This window comes from Dromaius novaehollandiae, chromosome 7 (genome assembly GCF_036370855.1).
Source record: "Dromaius novaehollandiae isolate bDroNov1 chromosome 7, bDroNov1.hap1, whole genome shotgun sequence".
Classification (NCBI taxonomy): Eukaryota; Metazoa; Chordata; class Aves; order Casuariiformes; family Dromaiidae; genus Dromaius; species Dromaius novaehollandiae.
The window spans coordinates 7,195,544-7,221,289 of NC_088104.1; the positions used below are offsets into that span (position 1 = coordinate 7,195,544).

At 38.6% G+C, this 25,746-nt stretch overlaps 1 protein-coding gene across 2 annotated transcripts in view; it reads right to left on the reverse strand.

Moving 5' to 3' along the window:
• The window catches only part of SPOPL (speckle type BTB/POZ protein like), a 38,446-nt gene extending 25,583 nt beyond the window's left edge, over positions 1–12,863 (reverse strand). Inside the window, exon 1 of one of the 2 annotated variants that reach the window (XM_064514608.1) lies at positions 12,520–12,863. The gene's annotated coding sequence lies outside the window, so the exon portion shown is untranslated. The remainder of the gene's footprint in view (positions 1–12,519) is intronic. The other variant, XM_064514609.1, reaches the window with a different exon arrangement.
• Between the last annotated feature and the right edge of the window lie 12,883 nt (positions 12,864–25,746).

A 25,746-nucleotide genomic window follows, 5' to 3' on the forward strand; every position in this document is an offset into this window, starting at 1 on the left:
TTTTGCTTTTTGTTTCATTTTAAGCAAACTGATATACTAGACTGACCACCATGAAGTGGTAAGTGATTCTATCTCCTTTCTGAGCATTTGCTTTCGTTATCACAAAGGCTCAAAAACATTTTTCATAACTTGTACTCCCAGACCCTAAACATGATGGGCTTACAACTTCCATTATTGGTCTCTTAAGGAAGGTATTGGCACCAACTGCTAATCTTTCTAGTATGACAAAAGAGCCAGTCTCTGCTAAATCAGACCTACATGAAGCTGAATAGTACTGGCAGAGCAGCAGTAATCAAGTAAGCCAAGGTGAAATGAAAAAAGCGCTTCCCCAAAACAAAATTTGTTTTGGAAGACTGAAGTACTTTCCTATTCAGAGGAATACTTTTCATATTAAATGTCAAGATATTTGAAGCTAATGATCTCTCATTAATTACCTGCACATGGAGTCCTATGAAAGCATGGATTATGTTCTATAAAATGTATTTACACTAAATTTCATTAAAAATTTTTTTGGCTCCCATTTTGCTAATATTTAAGAAGAGGTCTTCAGATTCAAAGTCACTTTATACAGCACTTAACATAGACAGATGAACATATACAATCTTGTTTCCTTTCCCAGAAATTATACCCATAAATTATATATGTATTAACATTATTGTAAATAAAATTACTTTTCAACCTCTTAGATTTACATAAGAACACATTTATACTAAAATGTTCTCAGTCTCTTGAACCTCATATTGGAATTATTTTAAGAGCTTTTTCACCAGAAAAGGTAACAAACACAAAGTACCACATAAATGTAAATACACTAAAGAGGAATATTCTACCACCCCAATAATAAATCCTCAAAAAAATTCAAAATCTATTTGAAGAACAGTCCTAAGCGTTAACACGAGCTTCTGCCAGCTCTCACCTCTACGAATAGAAACTCAATACAACTATATCCTAATTTTTCTTTTATCAGAGTAATGGTCTAATGTGCACGCTAATGATCGTAGCAATGGTTTGTCTTTGGGTTTCAGTACAGTATCGCGGTCACCAAATTCGTAACAGTACTGGCCAGGTAAGTTGCCTTTCGCAACATGCCTATCCAGCATACCCCCAAAAGACAAATGCAGTCTGCCAGAGCCTAACCCACAGACCAGTTCACCAAGCAAACAGATGGCTCCTTCCCGCTCCCTCAAAAGTGGGAGGAACGCACGCTGTGCACTGGACAAGTAGTTCCTGCAGACTCTCCTCTCTGCCACCGCTTCTTTCAAGGGCTTGAGCCTCCTGGATGAAAGTGTCTCCCTCCCAGGCTGGTTGTATTTTGGCCACAGGACTTGCACATCTCATCACAGGATGTGAATGAACATGAGTGGATTGTGCATGGTGTAGGTTTATTCTCAAGTCCTGCCCAGTAACTGAATAATAAAGAAACATTTAACAGTAATGTCAAAGCACACTTTCAAAGCATTAGAGCACAGCTTCTTCAAAGCCTCAGAAAGAAGCTATGGAGCCCGACCTGCCTGAAACACCAAGCTTCTCTAACTAAAAGCAAATCACTTTAAATATTTAACGACTAATGTAAAAATTTGAGTAACTTACTGTCTAAGAGTGACTGATATTAATATCATTTAGAAGTCTCTAAAGGAAAGTCCAATAAAAAGACCGTGTCAACAAACCACACACATATGCTTTGAATATTCTGTCTGAATGGTAACACGCTTTCCCGTAATGGGACTGAACATTTCAAGAAAAGCAAAACTTCTATAAATTAATATTTTTTGAAATACCAATCTTTCATCTTTGGCTGAAATTCAAATATTACCTCCTGAAGGTTAACTGGTGAATAAAACCCTGTTCCTCCAACTTTTTATTCTTAGTAAACACATTATTTAGAAACAAAATAAGTGTGTCTACTTGTACAGACAAAACTTTGCTTTTTTTTTTTTTTTAATCTAAAGAAGCATTCCATATAATAGAAGCAGCTTCCAAAACCCCATTCAAAATAAATACGTTCCAGCTACACAGCGATACTGATTTCATTTTCTCTGATTAAACTACCATCAGCGGATATAAACTTTTATTAGGGTTTGTTATTCAAATAATTTTTTTAAAATTTAACTGGGGAAGCAAATTGTTGGGAAAAAATACTGAATTGCTTTAAGGATCATAGTCTCTCCGTTCTTCGGTGAGACACAGTACGGCTATGGAGCTGAAGACAGAGGGAACACAAGTGAACCAAATCAGAAGAGTAAGTCTGTGAGAGGTGTTTTAAGGCCCAAGACTGAGTTACTTTTGCAGCAACACTGCAGTTGAGTCACACAGTTCTAAGTAACATCAGGTTATAGAGACAAAAGGGTTTGGCCCAATAGACAGGTATGTCAGGGTTAAAAGCAAAGACAGTTGTGTCCCTTTCTCTTTAGCCACAGAACTATAGTTCTGTGTTCTAGTTCACAGAACTAACATAGTGTGTACTATATATACACATATATAATGTATACGTATACACACTGTGTGTATATGTATGTAAACACTACCTATATATGTATATAGAGAACCACTATAACAGCCATATGTCAGCTGAGTCACACCGCCAATAGCGACCATAAGCAGAAACAAACACACACCACCATCTGCACTGTGAGCAAATTCGTAACCTTTTTCATAGTTCTCCAGTGAGAAAACTAATATGCTGGACTGGACGGTGACAGCTGCGGAGCTGCATATACATACCTCTGCCATCCCTGCTCCAGGGACACTAAACTCCAGCAAAGAGACAGGGCAGACAGCTGGAGTCAGGAACATCTTAAAATAGCTGCAACTAAGACCCCAGCGTTTGCATGAGCATCTCAAGGTAATTCTAACAGAACTCCAGCAAGACAAAAATCGAGCAATTACAAAATGCACAACTTCCCAGGAAGATGGTGTTGTAGCTATAACTGCTAATGCTGCTCAAAATTACCTAGGTGTAGCCTACCTTATCACAGGCTAGGACTGGCTATTCAACACACTAGTTGTAAAAATTGTAAGACTGAACACTTGTAACTTTTAGGCTTTCCTCTGAATTTTCTTTCCTATCTTAAAATTCAGCTTTATTTTTTCAAAGGCTTATCTCAGCTGAAGGAAAACCCAGCACCTAGCAGAGCACTGTAACTATCTAGTTTACAACAGCCAAGCTTATTAATAAAAAAAACACCTCAGCATTAGCCTTGCATTATTGTTCTCTAAGACAGGAAACTGATAGAGCTCCTTATTAGATAATCTAAACCATTCCCTGCAGGAGTCATCTAGTCCATTTCCCTGAAGATGTAATGCAAGATTATTTCTTATAGCATATTTCGACTTCATTGCCCAGTCTAGTTTTATGGGACCCAAAAGATGGGTATTTCTGCCACTATTCCTCTTGGGAAGCTTTTCTATTCTAATGATCTATTGCTGCTGGATTTTTTCCTGATATACAGCCAAAACGATCTTTCGCCCTCCTTAGCTTCACTCCATTACTCTTGCTCAAACAAACCACTGGCATGTGAAACTTCTAAATGAAGAAAAATACTCTTCAGATACTTAAAGTTACACACAACCAAGAGTTCACCAAATCTGAAATGCTAACCTTGACTTTCTTTTTTGCACATAAAACAGAAATACCCATATTAACTGATGGAAGGTTGATTTAAAAAAAAAAAAAAAAAAAAAGTCCAACAACAAACGCCCATCTTTAGCAGATTTATAGTAAGGTGGGTAAGTAAGTTTGGAGTGGGGTTTTTATTTTGGTTCACAAGATTTGTGAAAAGCACAGGACTATACTACCTGAATAGGTGTTTGGGTTTGCTACAGACAAGTTATACAGTGTAAAAGCAGTGTAATACACTCCTCACTAACCCTTGCCAACTCCCTTTTCCAAATAATTGTTATTGCCTGGAAAATTCGCACTTAAATGGTAACAACTAGTTTCAGCAGCCAAAAGCTTATACTCACAGGTGTTATCAGATGGGGATTTTTGATCATTAATTTGTTTCTTTGTTACCTATTGCAGCAAACAGAGGACAAGTTTGTGCACACAGCTGCATTTTCATGTAAAGTTTTGTAAGAGGTACAGTTTATCTAGAGACCTATTTCATGCCTCTTACCAAAGCAGTCACAAAGAATACCGCACTGTGTAAGATACAACTGATATTTACATGCCAGGAAATTGAGGAAAGAAACCTACACGAAACTTTCAAATGACAAAAGTCAGTTGTGTCAGGGAATCAAATTATACTTGATGCCAGTACAACCAGTGACACACTCTTGAAACTGAATTAATTTCAAAGGACTGTATATTAAATTCTATTGATGACAGCTGATTAGGAGACACCATAGCAAAGACAGGTAGGTCAAAAGGTAGAGTTGTATGTTTACTTGCTATAGATGAATATGGAGCAGGAAGTTTTGAAAGCCATGGCAATACAAATGCCTGGTGAAAACCACGAAGACATGCAGAACTTGGCATCTCAGTCTTGCGCTGTGGCTAAACATGTTCACACATACAAAGGGTTAAGAAAGGGGAAAAAAATCCTAGAAGTTCTTACCCTATAGAGACCAGTTTTTGAAATTCAAAGACAATGTAGAGCATCTTTCCTAGTCTGACATTTTAAAAAGGTCCAGATATTACTTGATTTGTTTATACTTCTGGATTTAACAACAATTCAAAAATAAATATATTAAGACCCATTTTCCACTAGAAAAATAATTCAAACCTTTCCAGGTTCCCGCTACTTTTCCTTCTTATAGCACATAGTCATATTTGCTCCATACAAAAGAAATTTTCAAAATATCTCTTTTCTCTTTATAGACAGACAAGCTAAGTGAACACAGAAGACATAACCTTTTAAAATAATGGATTGAGGTGACCAATAGTAGGATTCATATTTTCCCCCCTGCAAAGCTTGTTTGCTAAAAATTATTTTATTTAATTGTTAAAAAAAAAAAAGGTCTATGGCTTTCACTTCCTATGGAATCATTTGATGCCTCACAAGAAAGATTAACTAGCAATAACCACTTCTTGCTTTCCTTATGACGCTAAGCTCTGCCGGTTTTGCAACTGCTGAGACCGTAGGACTCACTGCTCTTATTTTCAACTTCAGACTGCTTATCTGAGGGGGAGGGAAGAGAATGGAACAGAGGACAGTGCAACTTATTCCACACTAGGCTCCCTTGCTAGAGATCAATCTAAAAACACAAAAAACAACCACCTTCTCACTCAAAAAAAGCCCACAGAAACTCCGTGAGGTTTAGAATTGAAGTCTAAGACTATATTCAACACAGTAGGAAAAAGTGTTGTCTTACAAAATGCCCTAGTCACGATGGCAGGAATGTATAAGGTCTTACAGCTTGCTAAACGGGATAACACGTTTGTCCACCTTTTTTCCAGAACAGAGGAGTGAACTGATGGTACAAGGAGACTGAAGTCTGAAGACAACAATAAGGCAAACAGTACAAATAGGCTGGTGTAGGCCTAGCAGTGGTGGCCTGGATAATCTGGGCATAGCTAAGCAGACTTTAGTTTGGCAAGAGCAATAAAGAGATAAATAAAGTGATAAAAGAGAGCAAGTCGTATCAGGCCAAACTCGCACATTTTTTGTAAGCTTCTTCAGCTGCCTTTGAGAGGCTCTTGCTGGTAACATCTTCCATAAAACACTATATTGTAAGCTAGTACTGCAACCAGCTGTCTTACTATCCAAAGTCACATTTCCAGAAAGCATGCTGCACAGACTGAAGATCACATAAACAAGAGCCCAGAACATCTAAACCTGAATAAGCCAAATATCCCTCCTTGGTTTCTTCTTGTTCTGGAACAGTTGGCCTTGCAAAGCCTTCCACTGGCTACGGCAGGTAAACAGACTTGGTTTCATTGTCAGTGATGTCCAACAAGGCGGACTGAAAGCAGCTCCAAGTTTGCCTCAGATGCTGCACCCACTGTAGCAGTTCGATGGATCATCCTTGCAAAAAGCAATGCCCACGTTGGATGTAATCACACTGTGAACCCCGCCCCCCCAAGAAGGCTGTCTCATTACGTGTTGAGCAGTATAATGCCTGCAGAGCAGTTACAGAAAATTGCTTCAAGAGGAGAAAAAAAAAGAGAATATAATGTAATATCAGGAAATCAAGAAGACAGCTAAAACTAAGTGATGAACCAGTTCTTTGCATCTGAGTCCAAAAACCTCTGTGAAGGCTTAGATACTGTAATTTATCAGCAAACCAGATAAAAGACATTTTTTCCTCTTAACACTCAATGAGCAGAATCTCACAATTGTTGGAAGATATCGCAAATTTCCAGACATGACTTTTGTTTAAATTAGAAGTGATGCCCACCTGTAAAACAATATTCAGAATTAAGGACTATAGAATAAAAGCCTATCCTGCTTGATAAACTTGTTAAAATAACCAATCATAGCATCCAACACTGGAGACAAAGTTTGCCACCCACAAAAATCTGAGCATGCTATTGCCTATGTAGCTTTCCTCCTACTCCTGCTTATATATCATGCCTGCTTAAAAGAGAGAGAGAGAGAGAGAGAGAGAGAGAGAGAGAGAGAGAGAGAGAGAGACTACACTTTAAGAGAGAGTTTGAGAATGAGGCACCTTTCACCATAAGCAATACAGGAACCCAGAGAAGCAGAAGCCTCTCATGGAATTTAGTAGTATAAGCTCAAGTTCTCAAAATTTGTTCACTTTTTTTGTTTATCACAAAATTTGTTCTTTTTTTCCCTCAGGTCAACTATGTTCTCAGTATATCTTCGAAAGCCTTCTAAGATATAACTGCGTATTTTCAGTTTCCTATAAACTGTATCATACACATTTCAACACAATCATTCTTCCATTACCATTTTTAACTTCACAACTTTGTTTGCACATAGGTAACAAACAAAACCTACTTTGATAGCTCTGCAGGGAGATTAAAAAAGAATCAAAATTAAATTCCATCCATTCTATTCCTTTGGAACCATACAACAAATGCAGTGGCAGACTTAATAAGGCTGCATCAACTTCTATAGTCAGTACAGTAGTATATTACATTAACCTACAATTACCCAAAGAAGCTAGCTAGAGATTTCAGACAATTTGGTTTCCAGGATAATTTTCCAGAACTATAGTAGTGTGACTCAAGTCTTTAAAAAAGTTCCTACACAGAATATATGTAGAACTTTCCAAATGCATGACAAACACACCTGAAAGATAGGTACAAGTCTAATTGTATGCAAATAATTACTGCAATTAACTTAATATGTATCACAGATATAATATATTGTTAGTTGAAATGGTTGCATTTTGGCCTCTGTTACAAGAGCAGTTATTCAACTTGATATTTAAATATCAATGTGACCAGCACATATTATGATCATAAAAAGGATATAAAGAAGTTTAATATTACGACTATACTTTGTTCCATCTCAGAAGCTGAAGCAAATTGTAGTAAGCATTTATTCACTAAATTCATTACAAAATAGTTCTACTGATTTTATCCTTAGGAGTTTCTATAACAAACAAACAAGTGACTCTGAAAATAAACTCAGTTACCAATGAATCTATCTGTTTTAAGATTAAAAAAGCTGCTACCAAAGAATGCTGTTTTGTTACGCAGGTATTGCTTACAGATTAAGTAATTCAGAGCCCTGTTGCAATAGACAGTAAACAGCCCCTGCTCTAAAGAACTTTTAGAAGTTATCAGCTAACTAACATGAATCATTACATCAATACTGTAAGGGCTCAAAGCAAAAAAAAAAAAAAAAAAAAAAAAAAAAAAAAAAAAAAAAAAAAAAAAAAAAAAAAAAAAGCAAGACAACACTTGTATTTAGATTGTATTTCAACTTAAAGCAGTGACTTTTACTTCAACTGCAACTCCTCCTGTTGAAAATGACCATCCCTGACAAGCTACAGGCAACACTGATGAAGAACAGATTCATCAATTAGAAACTGAAAGGAACAGAGAAAGCCAGGAAAATCAGACTGTTGGGAAAAGTAGATTTCCAAAGGAAAAGTCAAAATGGAACAGAGAACTAGAAAGAATGACACCAGAAGAGAAAGTTATACCAACTACTCCTCAGGCCAGAATGAGAAAGTTTTCATCTTCCTGCAATTTCAGTTCTTCAGGAAGCAACAACTGATGTAACTAACCTCAAATCCTTTCAGAGACACCCAATTCTAATTAACTCCCCAAACATTTAATATGCTACAAAACAAGCCATTTGAAATAAATCAAGTGCAAGTCATCTCTCCCCATCCCTTTCATCTCCATTCTTAAACCTATTTACGAGCTGATTTTGTAAGTCTTCAGCTAGTGACTTCACCAGCTGGAGAGGAGCTCTTCTGAGGGGATAAACATTAAAGGAACAGTCAGGAAGAAGGAATAGAAAAAGCCCGGCTCCCAAGTTTCACCAGTGATCCTCTCCACAGCACAAGAAAGGCAGGTACAACAACAAGGGGCTCCGCACCCTATGAACTTTGGAAGTTTCTCAACTGCTGCAGACATTTACCCTAAGAGTACTGCCTATGCCAGGGGCTACTCTGTTGCATTCTCCCTGGAATGCAATTCCTTTTTCTTCCTATAAGCAGCAAGTCAAATGATAATCCACCTTTGATCTATTTAGGCAGTTAAGCCCCAATATAACGCAAGGAACAAATGTCACATGAATGCAAGTGGATGGAACTGACACAGACTGTTCAGTATTCTATTGATAGACTACCACTAATTAAAGGCTAAGCAACTGCCTATTGTAAAGCAATCATACAGCAGGAATATAAATCAAACTAGAGCTTTAACTAATGCTGATCACAGCTAAGTGCACAGAGATCTAAAATATATTTGCATTAAACATTTGCAAAAAGAATGTAAATTACCATCTTGAAAGTGTTCACAAAACCCATCCTCTTCATTCCCTATATTTAGCAATGAAATCCAGGAAGACCACACTAGACACTTCTAATAAGTAAAACAGAAAACAAAACCCCAAACCCCACCCATTCACAGAAATCCCTCCTAGTCATCCATCATTCAACTTTATATGAAGCCCACTTAAAATCACTCAGTCCCCCTTTAACCTCTGAATAAACATCATGGAAAAGAAACTAGTTTTATTCACTAAAACAAAGGTCAAATTCTCAAACTGTGAAATGTGGTAACATTTGTGTGACGTCTCATATGTTTGATGACTGCAACAGGGGAGAAGAAAAAAAAAGTAATCTAATTCAATGAATTTGTAGGTGTGATCTCTCTAGGTTATGCCATGCCAATGAGTTTCTGAATCAGCAGAAGGAGCATCTCACTTCCCACTACATTTCCTACATGCTATATGCAAACACTGATCAAAAGAATGCTGATAGGTATAAGGAATCACTTCGCAAGCATATGTATAACGAACATTTAAAACATCTTCATAGCTGACAGAAAATATTTTTAAACCAGGTTACCAAAAACCACATAGGAAAGCTATCAAATGAAGGTAAAATGGGATGATGAAAGTTGAAGATTTGTTATTTAAGGTTACTCCAGTACTGAACATACTCCTGCCAATGTTCAGCCCTTAGGAATCAGACACCACAAGTTAGGAACAGCTAAAACATTACCCAAAAAATGAAACATTTATGCAATGTAATACAAACCCTAGTAACATAGTATACACGCTACTTAAGAAACCCACTGAACTGTGGCAAGTGTCCATCTTCTCTCAGTAAGAACTACTACAGAGTCTTGATTTCCATCATGAAAATATCTCCAGTCCTCACACAGTTGCAACAACTCTCTCCTAAGTACAAACTAAAGCAGTGATTTCCTGCTCTCATTTGAAGTGACAGTTCCAATATGAGTGCTTTCAAAATGGGTGGGGACAAGCGGAAATAGGAACAAGGTGCCATAAAGAGATAAACCTGGAATTTTCTCAAGAAAAGGCAAGGAAGAAATCTGCTGTGAATATGCAGGTATTTTGCAGAGGGAGGAAAGGGAACAACGAGCCAAGGCAGGAAAGCCTGCTGGAGAGGACAAGCTATGAGCTCACTGCATTAGGGCATTACAGAGCCACTGAGGCAAGGGCCTCCTCCTTTATCCTAAAAATGCAGTGTCCAGGACACGTATGACAGGACACTGACACTTTCCACAGCATTCATGTTTTGATCTAGGGCACCACATTTTCAAGATCAGAGGATTTTATGATTACAAGTGTCAGTTTTTTGTTTTTAACTAGCCTAATGACCTGATTTAGATTTCCTCATTCTTAAGAATGTTTTATCAAATAAGCAGAAAGCAAAATGGGCAACATCTTGCAGACTTCTGGACAAAAGTGCCTATAATGAGCACATAACAGAATACTGTAAGAAAAAAAAATATCATGAATATCTACCTCTCATCAGTAGAGAAAAAAAACAGAATGCAATGGGGTAATTCTGTAACTCAAGATACATGGAAGCCCACTTATGAGGACATCCCAGATTTCCTAACAAGTTCAACAGGACAAACTTTAACTATAATCACTCCTAAAGGGGTATAAGATGCAAAGAGGAAAAAAAGTGAACAGTTCTAAGTTAGAGACGTGAAGACACAGTATATTAAAGAGTGGAAAAAACCACATATGCAGACAGAAGGACAAGAAAGAATCAGTAGAAAGGGAAACCAATGAGACCTATGTGCAAATGTTTTAACTACAATATCTATTACTGCCCTGCCCTCAGCTATTTCTTTTCCACTTCAGCTTGTGCTGTTAGTAACAACGGCTATCATTCTCTCTCCTACATAATCATCTGTAGATGCCTATAAAGGCACAAAAAATTAGTGGAAAAATAGCATGTTTAAAAAAAACAATAACAACAGAGCAAGTGAGTGAGAGGGAGAAGTAGTTTTTATAAGATGCGACTTCAACTGAGTGTCCAAAAACTGCAATCACTGTGCATTGACAATTAAAATCTAGTAGTGTTTAAGATGGGAAAAAAAAACTGCAAACTACTGAAGCTAAAGCCTGGCAGAAAGCTGTTTCAAGGCAATATAACACCAAGGATATTTCTGGATATTTCAAATCTCAGGTTTCCAAAAGAGAGTTAGAGGTAGCTTCTGGTGTTGTACCAAATACTGCCATGTTTGTGACTCTATATACATACAGAAGGCATATTGTTTAAAAATGCTTTTCCCTTCCCCAAGCAAATATCTGCTTACAGAGAGGAAAAAAAAAATACTATGCAGCAGAAGCACACTGGAAATCCCTCACAAATATCTATGTTAGTCCTAGTTATACATTCCTAAGGAACTAGTTAGAGAAGCCAGGTAAAACACTTCTAGTTTTGACTGTGACTGCTAAGTTAACAGCATCCCTTTATTAAGTAACTTTTAATTCCAGAAATAATTAGCAAAAACATTTAAAAAAACCCATCATTTGGTTTAGTCCAGAACAGTTAGACAAAATACCTTGATAGTTATACAAATAGCTCATCTTCAGTACCACTATGATATAAATTACTCTAACCATATGGAATACCTATTAAAACAACTTATCCTGCAAAACTGGTAAGAACAAGGAATGACCAAACTTGATTCCCACATATTGTGTTTCATGGCAGAAGGCTAGAAACAATCTTGTTTGTTCAAATAGTATTTAAAAAAATTCTTAACACCATTTTAAAAAGGATATCTTCACAAAGCAAGGCTGCATTTTTAAGTAAACAGATGTTCTTGGTATACTGCAGCTAAAGAATCGTTAAGTCAGCAGTAGCACTCATGTTGTTTTGTTTCATATTTGCGTCTCTCCATTCCTTATGTTCCTTCTCAACTACAATTAGTCTTAAATGGTCTTAAGATGATGCAGATTTCACTAGACTCCAGTGAACTTCAGTAGATGACATCATCAGGTGAAAACCAGTGTTAGTCAACTCCACTTCCTGACCACGTATAAAATGGTGAGCACAGTACAGATGCATCAAGCATGATCTTGTATATACTATTCACTTACTGCTACAGTTTCACAAGCTTTCCACAACCCCAAAAAAGGAAGCCCAAACCAGCTTTTTCTTACGTTAACTTGTTAGAGGAAGTTATCACATCACAGCTTAGAACCAGAACAAGAGCACATAAGCAAAAGACATTTTTTTTAGAGTGTGTTAGTGTCCGTCCCGGCCCTACAGCGCAAGGCGCGCACGCCAGGGCCTGCACTGGCTCGCTGTGAACTGCTCAAGGTACAGATCACATACGTGGGGACAGAGCCAGTCGCCCGGTGCCTCCCGCGCCAGCGCTGGCACAGCAGCGACGCCGGGGACCGCCAGGCCCCGGCAGGGCGCAGACCCGCTGCTCCGCGGGCATCGGCAGCAGCGGCCCATCCCCTCGCCGCTGCGGCCCGAGCGGAGCCGAGCGCGGAGCCAGCGCCCCCCCCTCCTCCCCGGCGGCCGCGCGGGCCGGGGGCAGCGGGGGCCCCGCGGGGCAGGCCGGGCCCGGCAGGAGCCGCACACAAAGGCCCCCGCGCTCCCAACCCCCCCCGGGCGCGGCCCGCGGGCCCCGGCGCTGCGGGCGGTACGTACCGGAGCGCGGCGCTGGCTGGGCGCTGCGGCGGGGCTCATAGCGCCGGGGCGGAGGGGAGGCGCGGCGCGGCGGTCACCGGGGCCCGGCGGCAGGCGGAAGCGGCGAGGCCGGGCCGCGGCGGAGCCGCATCGCCGCCCGCGCCGGGGCCGCGCCGAGAGCCCCTGCCGCCCCTCCCCCGCAGCACGGCACCTCCCGGCCCCCGTACCGACCCGCTCCCCGCCGCTCCTGCCGCCGCACTTCCGGGCAGGCAGAGCTCACGCTGCGCCGCGCAGCGCCGCTTCCATCCGGGGCCTCGCGCCCGGCCCCGCCCCCCCCGCGGCGAACGGCCGTTGGCGGGGGCGTGGCGCGCGGCCGGCCGTTGGGCGTGGCGCGCGGCCGGCCGTTGGCGGGGGCGTGGCGCGCGGCTGGCCGTTGGCGGGGGCGGGGCCAGGGGCCCCCCCTTGCCCTCACCTCGCCCGCGGTCCCCGGCGCTCCTCGGAGTGGGGGCCGTGTGCCTGCGCGCCGGCCGCGCAGTCAGGGCGTCGTCGCAGGGCCCGAGGCGGGGTGGACCGCCCTGGCTGCGGAGGGGGTGAGGACTGTCACACCCCAGCCGCTTGGAGCCTGGCGGCTCCGGGCAGGCGCGTGGTGTCACGGGGATGCAGGCGTGAGGGAGTGGAGGGGAAATGGCTGGCGGGAGGAGGTGGCTGAGGTGCTCCCGGGAAGGCTTCGGGTGAGGCCGGCCCTCCCAGAGGGGAGGGAGCCCAAGGCTTTGTCACGCGAGCGTTTTAGTGGGGGCCAGGAGTGCTTTTGCGAGGCGTGTGCCCAGCCACCGTCCTTCCTTACTGTGCTGGTTCACGCTGCAGGCAGACTTGGAGCCTCTGAGGTTTTGTTCAGATGAAGCTAAACCTGAAAATGACACTTGTGAGCTCCAGCTGCTAAAAGGTGTTAGGACCTGACAGCTTGTCCTGTGTAACTGCTCTTGGCATGTATGGTGCTGATGCTGGGTTCTCAGCATCCTAGCTGATGAACAGATGAGCTCCTGCTGCACCGCACTACATGCTGTCTGCTGCATGTCCTTCATCGAACAGCTCCCTGCCCTATGTGCCTCCATTGCATCCCAAGTACACAGCATCCCGCAGCTTGGAAAGGCATTGTTCAGATGTTCCCCTAGCCCAGGTGGAAGTAATTTCTCTAAGTCATTGACATATCTTTTTAATCTGTTGCTAAAAAACCATGATTGTGAATTTTGTGCACAGTACTGCAAACTTCTTTGTGGAGAGTTGTATATAAAACTTAAGCAATACATATTATAATTTTTTCTAGGGACCAGGGCTTTAAGGAAAATACCAACTATGGAGAGAATTAAGACTCTCGCTGATACCTTAATTACCTCCCTTGAGAATGAGTGCCAGGAATATGTATACAAAGCATTGTGCTGTGTAAGGATATAGAAGCTAGCAAAGGTCTCAAAATCAATACAACTGCATTAGTGAGGCACATTGCCTTGGATAATTCATCCTGCAGAGAAAAAACTGCGCTGACAGGTCCATGCTGCTTTTTGTTCCCTCAGAACTATTTCAAGAACCTGTCTACTTTGCTTTTGGATGGCCCAGCATTTTCCGTTTGTTTGGGGGCTTCTTCATACCAGTGCTTGTAGGAACGAAACTTCAGAGCCACAGCTGAGGCTTACTACGTTTAGCTGAAGAGGATGCTTGGAGGAGAACTTGGCTGTTACCTTCCATATGACACATCATTTAGAAGGAAACACAGCATACCTCTGTCAGCTCAATGAGGCATTAGTAGGACACAGGCTGTCAGGATTTCTGATACTGTGAGCTGAATAGTTCAATGCTTGAAGAAGCTACTACAAAGAGGAAGTAAAATTTTGCACTCTCACAAGACAGAACTGAATCTCCCCCAATAGAAATCAGGAGTGCATTCCTAGTTGTAACTGAAGAATGCGTAGTGGGTATCTTAAGATTTAGATTGATTAATTTAGCACACAGTGGCATAAGTTAAACTTAGCATATAGTAAGTAACTGCCATCTCCTTTAAATCCCATTCTAGAGAATTTCTGCAAGGATAGGTCAGTAAGAGCAGCTGTGAGGAACACCTACATATTTTTTAGCGGACAAAGGGTGAGATTACAGCTCAGAGGTTTTCGGCTGCCAGCAATGCGTGCATCCCTCAAGCTAAAAAGTTTTAACTCCATCTCAGATATATAGTATTCTTGACATGTGGGCAAATGCAACAGAAGGGCATATAAATGGTTGCCAAGTAAAACAGCTAGCACTTTCCAGATCTGGAGTCTCCAGTTGGTTTTAATAGAAGTTGTATTTATTTTCCTGCCCAGTCCTATTCTTTGCTATTCACCTTCAGATTCCTATTTTCATGTCCTGAATTTGTTTCTCCTCTCAGAGCTAAATTAAAGTGCACCGTATAATACAAGCCTTTTGAGTCACATTAAGGTGAAATACTGTCAAGTCAGGATGCATCAGTATTATTTGCATTATAGTAGCACTTAGCAGGTCAATTGAGATAAGTGGCCTTTAATGCCAGACATTTTACAACACATCAGAGACAAACACTGCTCTGAGTTTATAATCTAATTAGACAGGACAGAAAATGGTAGAGAGAAACAAGACAGGGCGAAATGATAAACTGCACTTACAGAACAAAGATTCTGCCAGAGACAAGAAGAGAACCAAAGTTTTCTGAATCCAGGGTCGATGCCCTAGATCATACTTTCCCAAACCAGGCACCAGGCCACAGGAATATGCATGTACAAAATACACTACTTTCTGACAAAAACTTATTTTTTTCTACTCCTATTTATATTTTTCAAAGCTTTTCATGGAAAGCAGCTGTGTTACTTTACTTTCTGAAGCGAGATTAAAGCCAAAAAGACGAAAACCACTGCTGCAGACTTTTTTTCCTCACAGCTTCCACTGGGAAGAGCAGTGCTTCTGCTGTGCTGCAGTGGTGCCATCCTTTGCTGAGAAGTCCTTATACTCCTCTGTTACAGTCAGGTTGAATGCCCTCTTGAGGATGGACTTTTTTAATCACCATACCTGATAATTCTTAAGGGTTTCTTTATAGAATAATTTTATTTAAGAAATACTCCTAGAAATAAGAAGGAATATTAACATACAATTATAAAAGGATTTGTATTTGGAGATCTACAGTGCTCCAATCTGGGCAGGCAGTACAGTCCTCTTTTGAGGGTGATCAAGTTTCAGGCTGTTGGGGACTTTCACCCTTAGATAAACTCTTAGAAATAAAAATCCTGTTTGCCCTGTGTTAACCATCAGATATTCTATGCTACTATTTGAAAGAAAGGATGTATTTTAAAGTATTGACCAGACTTCCTCACCTCACCTTATATGATGTGAGCTGTACTGTCTGAATGCAGCTGCTGTAGTGATGATGTTAACTCTCAGAGCATTTAAAATAGATTCTTTTCAGTATTAGGCATACGAGCAGTACCACAGACCCAAGGGGAGTAGTTACATATATAGAAATGCATTTAAGTGATTTGCAAGATGAAGTTATAAGTGGAAGTCATTCTCCGCCCAACAGGGAACTGCATTTCAAAGGCAAAATTATATGTCCTTATTACAGATTCATAATAAACCTCTTTGAGAACTTTTTGGTGAAAGCTAGCATTACACACACCCGTGCACGCACACACACACATACACGCATTGCTGAAATACATTTTCAAGATTCACAAGTAGATTAAATCATGAAAATCAGCTTTTTAAAAGAAAGTCAAGATGAGAATAATTTGATCTCATTTGTTAAGCAAGTTAATATTAATGATTTTTATTAAGTAACTGATGTTAGAAAAATCAATAGCAAACCACCTATCACACTGATAGTGTCACATGCTTTCTATTTTCCTTTCTTGTCTGTTGTTCAAAGGAGAGTCCTTTCTGGAGAAATTGTGGTAAATCCACAATATCTTACTCTACCCAATCTACTTTGAAGAGAGCAAGCAGACAGCATTGCAAAAGTACGGTCCAGATGGATGGGTGATTTTGCATTAATTAAATGTGAAGCCTGATCTAGCTGAAATGAGTCCCAATTTTATGGGCAGTTTTCTAAGTGTACAAAATTTCAGCAGAGAAGTTTTTTAGTCTGTATATAATGTGGCTTGGCAGTAGAAGTAAAAGCAATTTAAAATTCAAGGATATTAAAGATTGCCCAATTTAGCTTGCCTTTGCAAACTTAACTTTTTTTTATCTTTTGCTTCTAGGTTTTCTTCCTGAAAAGGAAAAAATAAATCCTGTTAAGCTGCAACAAGCAACTCATTTATTACAAGTTAGTGATACAGCTCTAAAATTATTCAGTAATGTTTCAACAGAATGGATCTTCACTTGTAAAGGTCAGTGTGTTGAAACCATCACTCTTCACTGGAAAATATATACTAGTTTTGCAGAAAGGTTTTAGCAAACATGGAATTTCATCTTAGGGAGAAGGGTGAGATTCTGTAAATAGCCAGTATTGCAGCTGTAGCTCAGGCTAGAGCTAAGAGCCTACCAGTGGTGGAAGACTCAGACTCAAGTCTCTCCTTTGCCTAAGTTTTGATGTCCTTTCCGTTAGAGTTTTGATCTCCTGTCTTTCATGTCACAGATAAAACCTTGACCATACAGGTATTGGCTGTTACACAGTAGGATTCTTCCCTGTTCAGACTGTTCTACTTTGTATAAGCAAACATTAATTTTAGCAGAGACTTGAACCTGGGTCTTCCAGTCTTTGCCTTAGCTCAGCAGCTGTCCTGTGTGAGCTTCCATTTCTTGTCTCATTAAAAATAAACAAACACTTCGAAGATTTTCATCCAAAATGTGAAATGGGAAAACATTTCAGTTTTCTAACTTTCACAAGATGGGCAAATTTTTCCCACACAGTTTTAGTCAGCTTTGCAACACATTTTAATTCAAGGGAAGCTTATATGTTAACAGCAGCTGAACTTACTCCCTTTCAGAGAATGCCTGATGCATTAAAAAAGAAAGTTTAATAAACAGAAGTTGTTTTGTCTTGTCATGTTTTCTCCCTAAGTTTCTCTTTTTGTGTTTGCTATATTCACCATTATATCTTATCTTAAACTAGGCAGTAAGGACTTCAAATAAGGTATCACATCTTCATATAGATATTTCTTCAACGCATAATGGAAGGGATCTCACTGCAGACTGCTGCAGCAGTACATGACATTAATTTTTCTACAGAACGGTCTGCTGCAAATCACTGACCATCTTTTGTTAGTTCCTTCTCAGTATTCTCTAACACGTGTGTTATCACCAGTTTCTTATCCAAAAAAATCCCATATTCCTTCCAGTCATCCACCGCTACAAATCTTCCACTTTTTCCCTACTTTTTCTTCATGCAAATATATATTGTTCAATTCATTCATATTTGCCAGAACTCCACAACTGTGACTGAATAACTGTGTGCTGTGTCCCAGGTTCTTTCTACTTTACTCTCTCTTCACTGCGGCTTCTCAGAGCCATTGCAATGTCATTGAGGAGATCACAAATAAGATGGTAAACCTGTGTTATTATTTGATAAGTTCAATAAGACACATCTGTGACAACAACCACTGCTGTCAAGTTCATGTTCTCTGCTGCAAATCATGAAATGTTTACAGCTCTTTCAATGTAAACAACTCTTTCCCCCCACACACATATGTACAATGAAGTTTTTTTTTCGTAATAAGAAGTGATAGGCAGTCTAAATACAGGAATCTGTACTACTGACTGTGTATATAATTAAAAACAAGAACTACAACAGCCATTTTGCTTTGTTCAGATGTATTTAAAAATATAGTTTCCTAGGCTGTAACTTGAAACTAAAAACATTCCTGAATGTGGTAGAATTTTTATAAGATTCTCTAGTGGGAAAGATGATATTTTTGTGAGTTTAATATATTCTCTTCAGGTCTTGCTAAAGGATGAGAAAGCCTCTTTTAAGTTCTTTGCAAATCAGCATTCTTCTCCTCTCCCAAAGAAAAAGAAATCAAACTCTGGTATTTTTAAACATAGTACTGAATCTTTTCTCCTCTATTCCCTCCTGCTCCCCAAAAAGCAAACACAACAGGGCATACCCTCTTGGATACTTTCTGTTTCAGGGAGTGTGGAAGTTTCTTTTATATACCAGAAAGCAACAAGAAAGGACAAGTTTTCCTTTGTGGTTGATATTCATAAATTTGATAATGAATCCAAATGTGTAGTCTTCGTCCTCATTTCAATACATTAGCAAATAACTTTTAAAAATCCTTTAAAAGTCTCTTTCAGGTAAAAAAGTACAACCACGAACTTCTGAATTTTATATGGGCTTCAGACATCATAATTTGTAAATTCAGATAAAACCATCATCTGCACATAATTTGGCTGGCTCAGGGAGGTTACAAATAGAGTCACAGTAAACCTGATCATTTCATTTGGGGTCACTAAATGAAGATCAGGTTGCTAAGTCACATTTAAGGGGGAAAAAACACATTTCAATCCAGAATATAAGGAAGGCTAATTATTTTAGAAGTTTTTTGTTTTTGAGATTTCTATTGTGCTGCCTCTTGAAATGGCTGTTATCCTAGCTGATAGACAAAACCCTTAATTGTACTGGTCACGAGACTATTTCTCAGCATCAATATTCCCAAAATTCTTTTGAGTTTTGTAGCAGGAGTTGGCTCAGTTGTCTGTTCAGTTAGTAAGAGCACAGTGTTTCTCTGAACTCAGCATTTTACAGGACTGAGCTCTTCTGTGATACTCTGCAAGCCAAACGTTTTTTGCAAAGGTGTTAAACGTGGAACACTAAATATATAACTTCTAATAGTGACCAAAATAAACCAGTAGTATCATTTTAATATGTCTATTTTATGCCTGCCAAATATACAGGACAGGTAACTGCATCTGTATTGATTTTTGTGCAGCTGATATAATTAATATGTGGATTTATGAGGTAGACATGCAATTGCCTATTTTATTCTGTAACAAATGTATTTTGTTCTGTATTTTGTTTCTGTAAAATCTGCAGATTTTACAGAAAAATATCCCTTTTTGTTATATATTTCTCTTTTTTCTTGTGCAATTTTTTGTATGAAATAATATGTATAAAAATGGATTTGGGGAGAAATGGGTTATTTATAGCTCATATTTTCACTTTTTATACCAAAATTGACCTCTATTCATTCAGAAGGTTATGTAACCCTAAAATGAATCATGTTTTTACCATATATCAAACAGAACATTTTCTTTTGACACCAAGTTACTTTTTCTTCATTATTTTTTCCTAAAATACAAACTTTCTACTGGCTGTTTTTTATTCTAATGTTTCATCAGTGCCCAAAATCGTAATTTACACAGTTTCATTCACCACTGTTAGCTATAATTGATCAGTTCTTTGTAAAGTTTCTGAATTAGTTAAAATGTGAGGGTGAAAGTATTTTCAAAGTAAAGATCATTTAAATGTGTGCTGTACTATTTATGCCAGATAATAAGCAATATATATAAAAATAGTAATCAAAACAATGTAACGCATGCAATAAGTATGAATTTGTATTGGAAAATCTACTAAATAGAATGCTTACTGAGTTTTGCAGACAAGGTGTGATCTCACTCTGTTTCATCTCCAGAAATATTGAAGATTTGTGTAACAAGTGAATTGCTGTTCATTCTGAACAGTGAATGCTTATGGCATATCCTGACTACCAAAAAAAAATTCAAACACCTTTCAAGATTATTTGAAGGATACCAATAGAAACCTAAATACAAGCTGAAAACACTGGAGAGCCCCATGGTGTTTTCTAATAAAATTGTGCTTGATATTCAAAATTTTTAGGTGCCCAGCTCTTTTATTTCAAGACAATACAGAGTTTTGTTAAATTGAGATGTCCAGACTTACTGATCTGCATGCTTGAAGAATGACTAGTCATAGACTAAAATTACTATTTTAAAGTGATAAATTTGAAAAAAAGTTAGGGTATATTTTTTAGCAACTTAAGCTTAAATAAGCACTTTTGGAAGTTTTAGTCGAGGAGAGTATTTTGAGCCTAAGTTTGCAGGTGACTATTTTATTCCCACATGAACTCTCAAAATAGATAAACTGTGCAGATGTAGATGTTATACTAAAGACATGTCTTTAAGATATGAAATATATTCCTACAATAAATTGGTGGATTTAATTCTTACAGAGACCAAGACTTCAAATATTTCAAGGAGACTGAACTGAAGCAGAGAATGTTGATAGATGCTTACATGGAGTTTGATATTTTCAGTAATATGTTTGTCTATTTAGATTTAGTGTGTTTTTAGACATAAGTATTTGCTTTAAGTTCTGCAGTTCTCAATAGCACAGATCTTGCACTACTGATGTTTTCTTCTAATTGTGTTCTCCTTGTTGACAAGCATTTTGCATCTTAAGATATATTATGATTCATAAGCTAAAGAGCTTCCTCTTATTCTGAGATTTGAGAGATCCTATTCTTATAGCAAGAGCTCAGAAGAATAATGTAATATGAGTAGAGTGTATCAGTCAGTGATGGAGATATTCCATCTATATAGATATCTTAAAACTGCTGGTCATTTGAGGGTAGATTGAAGCAGATACTGGTATCCTGAATCAGATTTTTGTCTGACATAAGAGTTATATAGTGATAAGATAGTGTTTGTTAGCCTCTGAATCATTTTTCAATACTGTAAGTGGATGCACATTTCATTTGAGATTTTAGCCCTCAGCAGCTTTATTAAATTTACATAACGCAAATGCTGATTGGTGAAGAAAGTTACACACTAAGCTCTCGTTGACATTATGCTCAGAGAAGGTAAAAATTGCACCTTAATCAAAAGGTGAAAGTAGCAATTTTTTTTCTGAAACAGTCTATTGACACCATTGATTTGCAAAGGTGTGAGACTTGTGGTAATTATACAACATGACAGAGCATATTTGCCTAAAGGTTTCATTCTGTGTTTATTTTTATTAATTAAAAAAAATTCCATACTTTTTGTATACACCTACTAAAAGCCTCGCTTTCTTGCAACTCAGAGTTGAGTTGCTTAGTAACTCTTTCTTTTTGTATACTTCGGTTACTTTACATAAATACTTGAAGTTTAGAATCTGTTCTTCTCATATGGCTGTTTTACACCTGAGTAACTCTATTGATTTCAACAGAATTATCCACAGTGGTACAACAGCTAGCTCAGTAATGGTCATATGCAAAAAACAGGAACTGAGTGGGGAACAATTGCTATGTATTGTATTTAAATTAATAACATTTAAGTAATAGTTCCATAATAAGTCTTGGTGATAAAGACCAGATATGAAATACATTTCAGTAGTTGCATAATTAAGACCTAGAATGTTACATATTATTTGAGTTTCAGTATTTCAAGCTGTTTTTACAAACACATAAGGTAGTTAATTAAAAAAGAAACAAAGCAGCAAACTATGTTCATCCTGCATGACTACCTTGAATTGTCTACTGAGTGCCAACACAAACTTGAAGATGAAGTGTGTTATCTCAAATTCATCGGCAATTGTGGATGAAACTCTAAAAAATGTCTTCCAAGTACACCTTGAAAGATCAGATTTGTCATCTAAAACATGTGTTTGGTCCCATGAGTTCTAAGATAATAGAAGACAACAGTAGCAAGTTCAAATGAAGAGATTCAAAGGAAGCTGTGATCTCATAAACATAGAATAGCTTGAGGCTATCCAAGGCTCTCTGAGTCATGTCTTTCTAATGACAATTTTGAGATCAGGGATGAATATGATCAGTTTATTTTGAGAAGCAAGAAATAAATCAGCAGCAGTACCTGGCCAGAAAGAAACAGAGCTCAGTTGGCACAGTAGATAACTCTAGTTCAGTTAATCAAAGTGTCTTTTGAAATACTTTTGATTTGTGGCTTTGGTTTGTGGCTTTTTGATTTGTTCTAGAAATTGGTTGTAATTTCTCAACCAATAGTCTATGAGGGCATCTATGAATTCCATAATGTCTGGAAAGAGAATCATTTTTTAGTACTTTGATCAGTCTTTGTTGGCAGAGTAAGCTTTATCAACCATTAATTTTTTCTACATATTCAGTGTGGCTTCTCTGAAACCTCTTTTGAGAACCTGTATGTAGGTGGTTAGTTTGCATCAACAGGAAAATAACACCCCAAAACTCATTGGACAAAAATGTCACATCTGCCATTTATAAGAGAGCACATCTGGGAACTATGCTGGAGAGAATTCATGGTGGTATGTTTTGATGGATGTAAGGAAAGCCTTAAAAGTAGATGCTTTCCTAGGCATTATTTCTGGTCCTGAGAAAGGTACATATCTATCCAAGTTAAGAAAAGAAGAAATAAATAGGATCAACTTGCAGAATGCAGGCTACAGAGTTTCATTAGATAATTCTTATGTCAAGCTCAGTAACTCGTGACCAAAATCATCTGTTGCTAATAAATACAAAAATTTTTGATTCAAAGGTTTTGTACAAGGAAAAATACTTTTGCATATGCCCATACCTAAGGATTATAGTTTAACTCAGAGCCTGGAACAGTGGGGAGGATTTTGTGTTGGTATAACAGTGTTCATCTTTGTGAGAGTATCTGCATGGATGTTGAGGGAAAATAAATCTTTGTCTATACAAATAAATTCCCTAAATTTGTCTGAGAAAGTGGAAAGCCTAAAGAAAAACTAAAGCTCATGACAGGACTTTTTCAGCAAGTATACTATACATGTTCACACATGCAGATAAAGAATATTTTTAGGCATTCATGGCAAACCATTAGTACAGATGGAAGTTTGATATCAAGTGAAATTTAAGCTTGTGTCAGAGTGAATTGTAATGTGTTTTATAATGCTTTTAATAAAGATTTGCCTGTACTTTTTTAAGGATTGTATACATATTGACCTGCAAAAAGCCAGTTCTATTGTAAATAATGTGTTCCTACCTTTATTGGAAATATGTAAATTCTCACCTTTCTGGTGTGGAAGAGAAGGAGCCACACCCTCTGGTTAGTTCCAACCACTAGTTTTCTAGACATGTGGTCTTACCTAAACTCACTGTATGGCATCCTTAGCTTCTACCTTGTGAGCTCAGAACTACCTTCTTCCAGTTCAAGCAAAGACTGTTAGCACTGAGCCCTGCAGTTAATACAGAACAAACTGTTCTTTTACTCTGTCAATACCATCCGTTTCTGGTACATTGACCTTCAAAATACCTCACATGAAAGCTCATTGTAGGCAAACTTTAAATAATCATCCTTTCTAAGACTAGTTTTCATTAGCTAATACCAACTGTTAACAGCATGATCTCTTTTCCAACAAAGGGAAAGAATTCCTTGGTACTTGGGTTTATCTCTGTTAGCATACCTTTCACTTGCTTCCCATAATTCCTTGGCTACTCATGTGCACATAGATAGATAGTCCTTATCTCATAACTATGTGCACCTTGTCTCAAATCCTTTTACCGAGGCTTGGGGATTTGACTCTTTTCTACCTAAATGAACAATCACAAGAGGAACTTAAAAAGCAACTAGTTCCTGAAAGTTCCTCATCAGTGGCAAATACATTTACCTGTGAAAACTGTGGATCAGAGACCTTGTGTTTCTGTTGGCTTATTTAAAAAGATAAGTCTATCAATATTTTTCTGTGAAATAAATAATATTGACAGTAGTGTTTTGCACTTGATTAGCCTCTTTATCAGAGTATTTCAATTATTTAATAGATATTATTACTTACTCTCCTCTCTGTGCACTGAGTAAAGGAATACAGATATGCAACATGACCCTCAGAAGAGGCACACAGGGAGAGCGGAAGTTTGTGCAAACCCATTTGTGCAGATAAGGGATGTCCCAGAGGACTTGACCCCTGGACTTCGGAGTATAGAACTGCCAGAAGGGTTTCTGGGAGCAGTTAATGACAATGTTGAAAGAGAAAATTAAACCTGTGCTCTTGATAGTACACTTTAGTTTATAGCAAAATTGCAGTTATAGAGTATGACATGTTGGTTAATAAGACCATACTTAGCTCTTCTTAGACCCAGGGCAATCTTAAGACGTGTAGGGCAGATTTGTATACTACTGCAGATCTTTGTGTCTTACCTAAAATAAAGCAACAGGAACAATTTGATTGTAAAGCTTGAGCTGCTACTATTCAGCACTCACTAGACAAAATTTGATGTCAGTGAACAGATCAGGATACCCACAGTACGGAAGGAAATGTGATTAACAAGACAATTATGCAACACCTATGAACAGAGACTTAGGCCATCTGGTAATCTGGATTTCCAGACCAAAAAGACCATGCACAACATCAGAAACAAGATTAAATCTTACAATAAACAGACCTGACCATGAAAATAATGATGCAAAAATGAACATAAATTCGGGATTTTTTGTTTGTTTGTTTTTGGGTTTGGTTTTTTTTACGTATTGGGAAACAAGGACATAAAATGAGTGACATTGTTAGTGGGAATAACTCCGGAAATACTGGAATGGGTAATAAAAGTGTCTGATGAGAACTGTGACCTGAGGCAGAATGGGGCTGTAGAGTGGAAAAGATCAAAACATTAATAGCCATTAGTACAGAAAAAATACAAAAGTTCAAGGTAAAGGAACCAGGAAACAGAAGAGGCAGAACCAATGCAGTTCAATGCATCTGCTAGAGAAAACAGACAAAAGTCAGAAAGAAAAATGCTTAGCCTGCAACTATTATTGCAAGTTGTGTGGACAAAGAAAGCATCCCAGTGCTTGTTTCCTAAAGGAAATGAAAGTTGAAGGACGTACAGGCACATACAGAGGCTTCTAAGCAGAAGAACATGGGTCGTGGGACAAGATTCTCTCCAAGGTTCTCCATATGCACATATTATCCAGAGCTGACTGCTATGTTCGCTATATGTGCTTCTTTTAAACCAGTGACCAGCTGGGCTCTGGCTGGTTTTTGGAGCTGTGATTTTATTCCAGCAACACTGATAAGCAACCATATTAGAAAGGAGATATGTGACCAAGAGAACAACTGCAGCATTTTGAGACCAGTCAACAAGAAAGCTCCTCACAGGAAGATATGTTATTGCCTGCATTTTTTAATATCTGGCACAGAAATGCCCTCCCCTCCAAGAAAACTGCCTTCCAAAACAGACAATCCCAGATGATCCATCAGGTTGACCAACAATAAAAATGTTTCACTTTTTTTCAAAAAGAAAATTACATTATTTCATCTTTTTTCCAATTTTTTTCTTTTATTTTATGGCAAGTTTTTTTGTTTTC